Source organism: Oryzias melastigma, linkage group LG1 (assembly GCF_002922805.2).
Source record: "Oryzias melastigma strain HK-1 linkage group LG1, ASM292280v2, whole genome shotgun sequence".
NCBI classification, from domain to species: domain Eukaryota; kingdom Metazoa; phylum Chordata; class Actinopteri; order Beloniformes; family Adrianichthyidae; genus Oryzias; species Oryzias melastigma.
Window position 1 is genome coordinate 31,068,571 of NC_050512.1, and position 12,239 is coordinate 31,080,809.

At 37.8% G+C, this 12,239-nt stretch overlaps 1 protein-coding gene and 1 long non-coding RNA gene across 4 annotated transcripts in view; one reads left to right on the top strand and one right to left on the bottom strand.

Annotated features, from left to right (window-relative positions):
* LOC112157183 (B-cell receptor CD22) overlaps positions 1-12,239 on the top strand; it is an 821,740-nt gene that overhangs the window by 425,143 nt on the left and 384,358 nt on the right. The gene's annotated exons all lie outside the window — the stretch shown is intronic.
* Positions 9,647-12,219, bottom strand: LOC112157210. Its single transcript, XR_002921104.2, has 2 exons — positions 11,982-12,219; positions 9,647-10,569 (listed from the first exon to the last, which is right to left on the bottom strand). It is a non-coding gene; the product is annotated as an uncharacterized LOC112157210 (long non-coding RNA).

Genomic DNA, 12,239 nt, shown 5'->3' on the forward strand with positions numbered 1-12,239 from the left:
GTCAGAATTCTGAGTTGTAAATTTTTCATGCCCTTTTTTCTCTTTCTCTTTGGCCCTAATTCTTCTCTGAAGAACTCAAACTCGTGAACACAACTCCAGAATAAGACTGAGTACTCCCTGTGCAACTCGCCTTTTAAACAAAAAATGTGTATAATTTAATAGTTCTTTTGTGGCCCGGTGGTAATTGACCAGTACCGGTCCGCGGTCTGGTGGTTGGGGACCACTGAGTTAATGGACATTTCCTCAGTTGTATCTGCGGTGTGTCCCTCCTGGAGGAATCATCTGTCCCGCTATCTCAGTGTCATCAACATCCATAACTGTATCAGTCAGACTCCAAGTGTTCTCCTTCCTCACTGAGTCCTTGTAAACTGCTTTGTGTCATAAATGATGTCGTGTTTTTGTTCTCTTAATGGTGAAAATGGACACAGTGTATCTGTAGTGTTAACGTGTATAATCGCACGGGCATGTCACCTTAATAATGAAGTCAAACATTTTATTTTGAAAGTTTCATTCAGAAATTCACGCCTTTTTTACCATTTCTTTGGCTTTTTACCACGAAATTAACACGCTGACGGACTGGAAATAGAACTCCTGGGTGAAGCCTGAGTGGTGGAGGGTCTGCATGGGACTAACATTTCATGGAGTGACAGGTACTTTAGGAGCTTGATCAAAGAGGAAGCCAGAAAATAAATCATAGTTTGTTCATGAAGATGTGATGTCAGGAGGACCACGTCTAAAGTAAACTGTAAATTAGGATTGTCAGCTGAAACAATTTGGAAAAACAGAGTCTGAATTTTCCTGAAGATCCATCCGAACCGTCTTCCTTTATGGCTGTTTAATCATCTTATGTCACTTTAATCTGTTAGGAAGCTCCACGAGAAAGACAAACTTGAGTAAAGGTTTGGTGTCATTTCCCTTCGCTCTGACGGACAGACCTCCTAAAGCCTCTCCCATTTGTCTTGATTAAATGTCATCTTGTGATGAGGCGGAGATGAGAGTCGGACGCACACGCAGATGGACGGTTGCAGCAGAGCTTTCTGCACGGCAGCTGTGCATGCCCAGAGGCCCAGAGGTACGAAGGCACACACAAGGGCACTGCATACCAATCTCCTTCCAGTCCGTCTCTGCCGGTTGCCCCGAGCTTTGATCAGTATTCTCCACAGACGGCGAGCACCACACACGGACGCAATCTGCAAAAATCCCTGTCATGCTTCAGGCTGACCGAGCGCGGCGGAGGTCAAAACCGAACATTTCCAGGAGCTTTGTGAGCAACAGTGGAGCCCTCACACAATTACCTGCTTCTGGACTAAATTTTAGAGATGCAAACAGACCCATTAATCCCCTTATGGAGTTGAAAAGGTCATCAGCTATTTGCACAACAGAGAGCTGCAGAGGGATGTGGGCCATCAGGTACAGCAGCAGAGGAAAGCTTCTAAAGCTTCTCTGTCTCTTCGTTTTCACTGCAGATATTTTAAGGACCTATTGATCATGCACATTAAAATTATACTTTGTATACAATCTTCTTAAATGTCATTCAAACACAGTTTTGTTGAAAATTAATAAGAATTAATTTAGCTAAACATCCTATTTAACGCCATCGTTTTAAAGTCAACACGATTTGAAAGTCATAATCTGATTTTTCTGTTTCCAAATAAATCTGTTATCCAGCATGTCAGAGAAACTCAGACCACAGGGGGCGCTGCAGCATGCAGCCGTTTAGGTCTAATTATGCATTCATTGATCTGTGGCACTGCCAGTAAAACAAGCAACATGGAAAAATCAACATGTTCAGAAAGTGGGATTTCTTTATGTTATGGGTAGCAGTGGATGCAACTTATTTTTCATTTTTCCTCGCACTTCTGAAGAAGTGCGAAGAACTGAATGTGAATGTGAAGTTTGGTTTTCCTGAAATGTGATAATAAGAAGTTAGCTGAAGAACAAATAGAAATAAAATTAAGTTTTTTGTGTTCTTGTTGCTTTTCTGTTTATAACATTCAGAGTTCTAGTGAAACTAAAATGCGGTTGAAGGAATTAACTTACCGGTTTTAATAGTGTTTTCAAATTTCTCAAAGTTTTCCTTTACTCATCCGTTTCCTTTTCCACAGAGTAAAAAGTAAACATTGATATCCCCACTGTGATGTTTACTTAAGAAAATACAGGAAAAAGTCCTTGTGCCACAAAACAAGAGGAACCACCAGGAGAAATGAAAGAGGCTAAAGACCGAATATGAAAAGAGAAGAAGAGATAAGGGTAAAAGAGGCTTCTCCCAGTGACCCCTGCAATGCCGGAGGGAAATTATAACTGACTTTTAGTTGAGCTGGCCTTTTCTGCTGCCTCCCTCCAACAAGGTCTGCAGAGGAAAACAAGCTTAATCTGCAGCAAATAGGAGAAGTCCCTCAGTGCGGTTCCTTTATTCCTTCATTCTCCTCTGGACCTGAATAAGCCCTTAAGAAATGTGTGTTTTTCAGGCTTTGATGGAGCATTGTTCGAATCCCCGGAGAAAAAACAGAACAACAAGAAAAAGCAGTAATTGTTGTAATTGGTCAGTCTTCTTATGGAAGAAGTTCATTTGTGAAACGTTTCAGTCAAAGCTGGAAAATGTGAGCTGCAGCAGAACTGTAGGTCACATAGGACAGATATAAATAAATATATATATTAGGGCTGTGAACTTTAACGCATTAACGATTAATCAAAAAGAATTAATGCGAAAATAAGGAAAATTTATTACACGCTGCAAAGAAAGTCTTTGTCTTTGCCTCAGCGGTTCAGACTTCCAACACTTAGTCAGGTATCATCCCCCTTATACGATGGTTACTTGATAAATTTAAACATTTCAGACGATAAAAATGAAGGAAAATTCAGTTTTGTTCAAAAGATTGTTTGTGGGATAATTTGCATTGCCTCTTTTTATTTTTATTTTTTATTTTTTTGCTGTTCTAGTTCGAAAAAGAAATTAATTGATTAAAAAAAAGAAAAATAAAATGTACCTTATTTTTTCAATCGAGTGACAGCACTAATTAAAAATAAACCGTCTAAATTTGTGTGATTTCATGTTGTGATTATTCAAACATAATAAGTGGTGAGAAAATACTGTGACTAAAATAAAAATTACAATATCGCAATAAATGTTTTTCCAAGTTTGCGATTAATTTGTACATTTTTACTAATCAATTCCTATATATAGATACATATATATCTATATATATACATTTATATTTCAGTGTATGTACATACATATATAGATATATAGATATATATCTATATATATACATACATATTCACACATATACAGTATATTGTGTATGTATGTATATATATGTATATATTTATCACACCCTGTATACTAGATTAGAACCTTTACTGACCACCAGTCAGTAAAGGTTCAATAACCCTCAATGATTTTAAAGGTTTCCCTGTAGTTTTAGGTCTTTAATATGCAAGAGAGCACAGGCGAGAGTTCTTAAGTTCTTGAACACGAGCAGCTGATACGAGTCCCATCAAAGGCTTGATGATCAGAAGAACTCAGTTATCAGATCATCTCAAAGTAAAGAAGTCTCTTCTCTGGGAGGATCCAGCTCACACAGTTCAAGGAAACCCCGGAGTTTAATGGAGGCACGACATCTCCAGAGCGGCCTGAGGAGAACTCTGCATGTCCATCAGCCGGGTAATCATGGACACGTGCACATACAGTCCATAGATGATGAATCAGGATGTTCATCAATCACCAGCAGCCGCTGCAGACGGCCTCTGCTGAGCTCGGACTCATCAATGCAAAGGAGGATCACTTCAGAACCACTGAAACAGCTGTAATCAAACCTCTCCTAAAAAAGGACAGTCTAGACAAAACTCAAATGAACGACTACAGACCGATATCAAACCTGCCATTTTTAAGTAAGATCATTGAAAAAGCTGTTTTCCATCAGTTAAATGAATTCCTTATAAATAACAACTGCTATGATGTCTTCCAGTCCGGCTTCAGACAGAACCACAGCACTGAAACGGCTCTGACCAAAGTGACTAATGACATACGATTGAACACAGACAGTGGAAATATGTCAGTGCTAGTTTTACTGGATCTCAGTGCTGTGTTTGATACAGTCGACCACGCAATACTACTGAGACGACTGGAAAACTGGGTGGGTCTCACTGGGCCAGTACTAAACTGGTTCAAAACGTACTTAGAAAACAGGAAATATTTTGTGTCAATTGGTAACTTCACCTCTGAGCCAATAGAAATTACATGTGGAGTGCCCCAAGGCTCCATCCTGGGACCACTTCTATTTAACATCTACATGCTCCCACTGGCCCAGGTTATAAAGAACAACAACATTAGTTACCATAGCTATGCAGATGACACACAGATATATATTAGACTGACACCAGGAGACCGAGGCCCTGTACAGGCTCTTGGTAAATGCATTGAGGACATTAATGACTGGATGTGTCACAACTTACTTCAATTAAACAAAAACAAAACTGAGGTTATTGTCTTTGGGGCTAAAGAAAAAAGGTTGGACGTCACTACAGAGCTTCAATCTATTCAACTAAAAACTACCAACCAGGCCAGAAACTTGGGTGTAGTGATAGACACAGACCTAAATTTTGATAAACACATTAAGGCAGTCACTAAATCAGCCTATTATCATCTCAAAATATCTCAAGGATTAAAGATCTGATGTCTAAGCAGGACCTGGAGAAACTAGTGCATGCTTTCATCTTCAGTCGACTTGATTACTGTAACAGTGTTTTTACAGGACTACCAAAAAAATCCATCAGGAAACTGCAGCTTATTCAGAACTCTGCTGCTCGGGTTCTCACAAGGACCAAGAAAGTAGACCACATCAGTCCAGTTCTGAGGTCTTTACACTGGTTACCTGTCTGTCAGAGGATAGACTTTAAAGTTCTGTTACTGGTTTATAAAGCTTTGAATGGTTTAGCACCAAAATACATGACTGACCTCCTGACCCAGTATGTACCAGCCAGACCTCTCCGGTCATCTGGATCCGGTCTTTTATCAGTTCCTAGAGTCAGAACTAAACATGGAGAAGCTGCATTCAGCTTCTACGCACCACAGATCTGGAATAGACTTCCAGAAAACCTTAGATCTGCTGAAACACTCAGTGTATTTAAATCCAGGTTAAAGACTCACCTGTTCTCAGCTGCATTTGATTAATATGTATTCAAAAGTTTACGTCTGCACTTTTTATCTATGCTTGTTTTAATTAAGTACTTTTTACTTTCTTTTAATTTAATTTTAAATCACATTTTTACTATTTCTTTTGATTGTTTCTTTTAATGTTTTATGTAAAGCACTTTGAATTGTCTCTGTTCATGAAATGTGCTATACAAATAAACTTGCCTTGCCAAATACACACAACATTGTGTTTTTTATCTCAGTTTGAGAGACAAATTAGAACAGATTTTCATGTATTCTTTACCCCTCGGTCCTTATCGCCACCTTTGGTTATTTTTTTCTCCTTTATCTTTGAAGTACCGTCCAGTTCTGGAGAAGTAATAAACAGCACTTTATTTCCCCAATCATACTTTTAGAAACCTTATTGATCAACTGACTGGAGCTCCAGTATTTATGTTCTTTGATTTACTGTAACTTTTCAACCATTAACACGATCATTCCAGTAGATTCTGAAGGAGAAAAGCGCTGGTAGTAATTAGTATTAAGTAAATTTAGCCTACATTCAACAGAAAACTTTTCTCGATTAGGAGTTCCTTTTATCAAAAAGTGACTTTTTAACTTAAAAAATGAATTTAGAAATGACAGAACTGCTAAGAAGTCAGATTAAAATGTCCTTTTTAGTGCCGTCATGAGGTGATGGAAAATCCCGAATCCTCAGTGGATCAACCAGAACCCGGAATGTGACTTATCTTTTCCCACTTTGTACTTCACAAACTCTCCTTTTATATTTTGTTAAAAACGCTTTTAAGGCTGAAATGTGGCGAGGACTTTCGTTTTAATGTAAGGTGTGTCCGCATCTTCACATTCCTGATGAATATTTCAAAGTTCGTCTCCGCAGAGTCTGCTTCACCTTAAAAACACACAAACATTTTACTTCAAACGACAACAAGTCCTCCACAGCGGCTGAAGCAACCGAGTGCAAGCCGAGTCTCCGGTGACGGGCAGAACTTCCGCTTCTGAGGTTTATGAGCCAAAAAATAAAGTCTTCCTCCAGACTCCAGACACTGTGATGATGCAAAAGCTGTGGCGTCCAGCAGAGATGCAACACCCCCACTTGAGCTTCTGCTTCTTTGGTTTTTCAGTCAAACAGGAAGTAGAATACTTCTGCAAAACTCTCATGCAGGTTACTCTGTTTATGTAATATTTATACATGTTTGCAGAAACATGAAGGAAAGTTTGTTAGTTATTAGTCGTTTGTGTGCTAATTGGTGTGGATGTGTGTGTTTATGCACAAACTCTTATCTACATTCCCACCGCGTAGGTCTCCAAGGAGCAGATTCTTCTTCTTTTGTTTTTTTAGTCGTTGCTAGCACTTGTCTGCCACCTACAGGTGGAAGAAGTTTGGTGTAAAATGTTGAAGTGGTGTAATTCTGTTGAATTTTACTCCAGGCTTTTCCCTTCACAGCTTCATTCCGATAAATGAACGACTTGTTTTCGTGTAATTCTGGATGGACACAAACTGTAATAATTAACTTAACAACAAGCCCCGCCCCCGATCAAGGTTGAAAAATACTCTTGGTTTTGGTGAGAAAAGAAAAATTTAACTGGTGATCTAGTTTTATTTTTATTTTCCTCTTCATAAAATGGAAATCTTCAAATCTTGAAACCGTCAATGAGTGTCCAAAGTGTGGCCCGTTGACCCTCCAAGTCGTGGCTGCAGAGGCCGCCAAGCGTTTAGTTGAAACCCCATTAATTCTCTATGGGACGTGTCAAAGTCAAGACCCTCCAGATAATTTTAATTTATTGTTATTAGTGGTCCGATGTTTTCTTGCGCTCATTTCTAACTTCTATAATTTTAACAAAATACATTTTTATGGAGAGTAAAATATTTAAAGTTATTTCAAGTTTAAGTTGATTTATTCTGGAATAATATTCCTGCCTTTTTATTATTCATAATTATGTTAAAAAGTTGTGGTTTTAAAATGTAAAAAATTTGCATTCTGCTAGCTTATTAGACTATTTTGGTATTTACTAAGATTTCTTCAGCTATTTTGATGTTTAGCTAATATTTCAGTTACACAGTTTATTTTATATTTATTTATTTATTGTTAATTTAGCCCTTTCCCGTTTTTTAGGCTATTTTGAAGTTTACCTATTTCTTTTTTTTTTTTCTAACTTGTCCTGTCCAACAGCTGAGCAAACGGACACGAGCTGTTTGGCTAAGTTTAACTATTTCTTTAACTATATGCTAGCTGTTTTGGCTAACTCAAGTTTTTTTTTTTTGGGCTAATTTAGCATTTAGCTAACATTTTAGCAGGCTATCATCTTTAACGATTTTATCAATCAGTTTAATCATTTTTAGCTATCAGCACCAGCTTCTTCAGTGGCCAATATTCCAGGCAGCTACAATGTGTTTTTTTTTTAATTTTCAGACAGTGGCATCAGAGTGTTTTTTTTCCTTTTCTTTTTCTACATTTTTAAATGATCATGATGCAGTTAGAATCCATGGGAAAACAGCTGCTAAAACCTAGACAGAGATCACTGAAGAACAGCTGCTTTTAGTCCTCACAATAACAAACTTACTTAAAGTCAAACTTAAGATTCTGTTGAATTTACTCTTCAATCTGCTGCACGTTTTAACATTTTTCCTTTCCTGTTGTCGCCGCGAGGGTTTCAGTGTTCGAACAGCCCCAAAGGAAAAAGTGTTAGCAGAACAAAAGCATGACACAAAAGGTTTTCTTTTCTGGAAAGTCCTTGTGCTGTAAAGTCCTTTTGAAACTGTCCAGAAAAACACGCTCCTCCAGCGCTGAGTCAGCATTTCCACAGTTAGATTACTTTAAGTAAACTGTGGTGCAAATCATCTGAAAACACTCATTATGATGAACATCACTGCTCCCCAGCTGCAGCTCAGAATAATGAGAATGACTCGAGCAGAATGAAGGAACAGAGCGTGTGCACAACACTGACATTTAAACACAACAAGAGAGAATGCTGTTCTAGAAGAGTGAAGAAGTGCAAAGGACAGCCTGATAAAAGGGAAAAGAGAGAAGAAAGAAGTGACATCCTCCTTATTTTGACCAATAAAGATTATTTCCAACCTTCTCTGAGCTACAGAACCAAACCCTCCTGAGCTTCAGCTGAACCGAATTGAAAGTGGTGCTTTGTTTCAAAAGAGACAGACCATCATAACACTGAAAAATGTAGATCTTTCTCACAAAGAAAGCACAAAGAAAGCCAGGATGTCAGTGAAACCTTCAAAAGATGCTCAGAAACTGTGGAAACTCTGACAGGAAGACGCAGTCACAGCTGAGGACACGTTCTGACAGGAAGCTCCTGCATGATGGACGCCTCACAGGACGGCGGCTTCAGCGTGAGGAGAAGTCGGTTTGAGGTTTGGAGCTGTGAGGCTGATGGGACGATCTGCAGCAGGAAGAAACCTCCGAAAATACTGAACCACAACTTGAAATCTTTGTGAAAACATCAACTGTCAGGCATGGAGGAGGAAGTGTGATGGTATGGGGCTGTTTTGTTAGATTACAGTTCTGTTAACATTGAAAGGGTCAATGAAATTAGGTGTAATAATGGATGAAAATGTTTCTTGAAAGCCTCACATTAGTGTAAACACAAACAGCCAAAGAAATCCTATTTGACTCCAGATGAAACGCTCCCTACACTAAAACGCACTAGATTTACTCTGCTGCTCTCTGATTGGCTCCACACACATCATTGGGATAACCTTCAGGTTGGGCTGTGAAAGTTAACTGTCTAAAATAAACTTACATTCTGTGATTTAGATTTTTTTAATTAAAGAGATATTATGGCATTTATTTGTCGTTTTGGACAAAAGTGATCCTTTATTTTAATAAATGACGGCTGTAATGCAGCAGCAGCGGACCCACTATGGGGGCGGAGCCTAACCGAGCTTTCTGCTATTAGAAATCCAACAATGAGGAAACCCACCATTATTTTATGATAGGATGAGAACCTACATGAATTTCCCACATTAACAAGCACCGGCGTTGTCTAAAAATTGCAGAAGCTCCGCGGTTCTCCGTGGAAGTCCCGCCCACCGGCGTCGCCAGAGCTGAGCAGTTCAGAATGGACACGCCCACACCTGAGCAGATTCCAGTTGAGATTCCAGCTAGATCAAACTTCTCCCCCCAATTTTTTTTCATTATTTTTCAAAACCACACAAAAAACATAAGAAAAAAAGAAAAGCTGAAAAAAACAAACTAACAGAAATATTTGTGGCTCACAGAAATCAGGGAATTTCTCTGGATTTTTTGTATTTTCATTCAAAAACATGTTGATTAGTTTGTTGACAAATGTTATTCTTGTTGTTTTTATAAAATGACTCCTAAAACTTTCATTCTATGTTGTAGAAACTATTCATTAAATATTTTTGGGGTTTCTACAGCAAAATAAATTCATTTTTTTCAGATGGAATCCTCTGTTTTTGCATGACATTATGTCTAGAGTGTGAATAAAACATGGAAAATGACAAAATAAAGGTAATTTACATAGGTGCAGTTTAATGGTTAAAATGATACCAAATAAGGAAGCCGGTAGTCTTTCAAATTGAAAATAAAGAAAATCAAATATAGACAAAAAGTTTCAGGTCCTATAGTTACCAAAAGGTTAGAAATATTATAAATTTACATTTTTAAATGTCATTTTATATTGTAATTATTTGTAGATAATAAGTGAGTGGCAAATATTGTAACAAAAACAAAAAATCAATGCAGATTAATTGTGATACATTTTTTCCAGATTTGCGATTAATTCGTTAATTAAAATGGATTCCCAGCCCACATTTGGGATATTCTCAGGTGGACTGAACTTCCAGGTGAGAAGATTTCCACACATAAACCACCTGCTGATGGTTTGTTGCTCGAGTCATATAAAGTGAAGCAGAAAGACGGAGGAAATCTGCAGAAGTCAGCCCACACGACTCGTTTCCAGCCCTCGTTTAAGCAGCAGCACCTCTCCCGCCCTCCATGGTGGAGGTCTCTACATCTCAGCTACAACCAGGAATATTTGGGGATTTTAGCAAAAAAGAATAAACTCGAGATGTGGATCACACTCCGTCTAGTTTGCTTTCTTTTTAAAACGTCTCCAGGACCTGTGATGTTTTCATGAACAACAGCTGCAGACGCCCCAGAAGAGCTCAGAGAGCAGCAGAACCGCAGGAGCATCCAGTCACTGAAGGGCGTCCAATCACAAAAGGTTTTCCACGCCTCGCTGACTTCTGTCCTCTTTGCTGCAGTTCAAAAGCTATTTATGCTTCAGACAAATGTTTAATTAATCCAGTTTGTGTTCCAGTTCACACAGAGAGGATCTCTAAACGGAGCCGTCTCCTTCCTGTCCTCCTCTGAAGGACTTTCCCTTCCAGGAGCTTCACTCGTCTCTCCGTCAGAGAAGATTTACAGCCGTTCCTGCAGAATGGAGGATATAAAAACTCAGGTGATTAGAGGGAAAACCTGATAAACATGATTCAGTTTTGATTTTTAGCAGTTATGAGAAGCTTTTCAATTCTAAAAACGTTTTTAATTATGAATATTTGTAACTCGTGAGCTGAAGCTTCTGTGAAAAATCAGCATTTTCAGCATCTTCAGTGTCTCAAGAGAGATGCAATTACAGATGTTTAATACAATAAATAACAGATGAGAAAAGGATAAAAAGGGACAATATATCAGAAATGAATGAATTACACAGTGGACTGTTGTGATATCTATAGTGGAGACAGTTATTAAAATAAACACTAATTTTGTGGTAAAAACACCAAATTCACCTCATGAACCCCAAAACACTTTAGCCATAAGAAAATCCACGATTTAAAAAATATCTAAAATAGTATTTAGTGCTGGCATGTGATTAATTTTTTATGTGATTAATTAATTGACACCTGTAATAATTGGTCTAATTAACTGATTTTAATTGCATTGATTTTTAACCCCAAACTGCCTCATTTTAAGGTATTTGTGACATTGTGCTGCAGGAAGAGATCAAAATCAAACTAAAAAGGTGGCTTAATTACATGTTTTTATTATAAATGACTTTTTTCATTAACATTTGTATTTAGAATACAATTTATTCTACATTGATACAATACTTAGCCCACCCACAGTTCTTTTAAATTGTATCTTCTTTTTTAAACATGGACTGAAAAATAATCAATCCTACTGTTTAAGCAAAAGAAGACAAAACAAAAAATATTGACAAAAAATTAAATAAAGTATTAAACAAAAACGTCACACGTTTATGCAATAAGTTAGCACGTTATAAATGACTTTTTAAGTTTTCTAAAAAAAATAATGAAATAAAAAACAACAAAAATAAACCATCAGGTCCAGAATGTTCTTATTTTCCTCATAAACAAAAGGAAAAAACCTTTTCTGAGCAATAGAAAAATATTGAACGCAAATTTTGCATTAATTCCATAATTAAAATGTTATTATTTCACATTTTATCACAACAGCAAGACAGTAGAAAATACGAGAGTGATTTTATAGTTTTATTTATTTGATTATTTTAAAGACTAGGATAATATTCAGACTTTGGACTTTATTATTTTTTTAAATAAACTTTTTTCATCATCTGGACAAAAACAAGACGGAAACTTTCCCTCTTTTAACTCTTCATGACGATCACGTTTCTCAAAACGGAACTAGAGCGGAGTGCAGTTGTTGCGCACTGAAGCCGTTACCATGACAACGCCATGCACCACTTATTAAAAAGTCAGTTTTTCTAAACCCAAAACGTGAAAATATATCAGGACTGAAGTTCTAAGAATGTATTTAATATTTCTATTTATTTGAAGTGACCGTGTCTGTGGTGCATGACTCACGTCATCTCTGCGTTAAAGAGTCTGACTGCACAGAAAAGGCCTCCAGACTTCTGCGGGTGTGAAGTCAACTTCTGGCGGAGACGTTTTTGTTGGTGGTGAAGAGAGTCTGTGGGTGTCGTTGGACGCAGCGACAGGAAGGAAGTGAGGCGGCTCAGCAGACAGCAGCTTCCTCTAAACTCAGGACTAGTTTGCTTAAAGTGAAAGCTTTCACCGTCTGATGAAGCTTCATGATTTGAGATGGGGCGGGGCGGGGGGGGG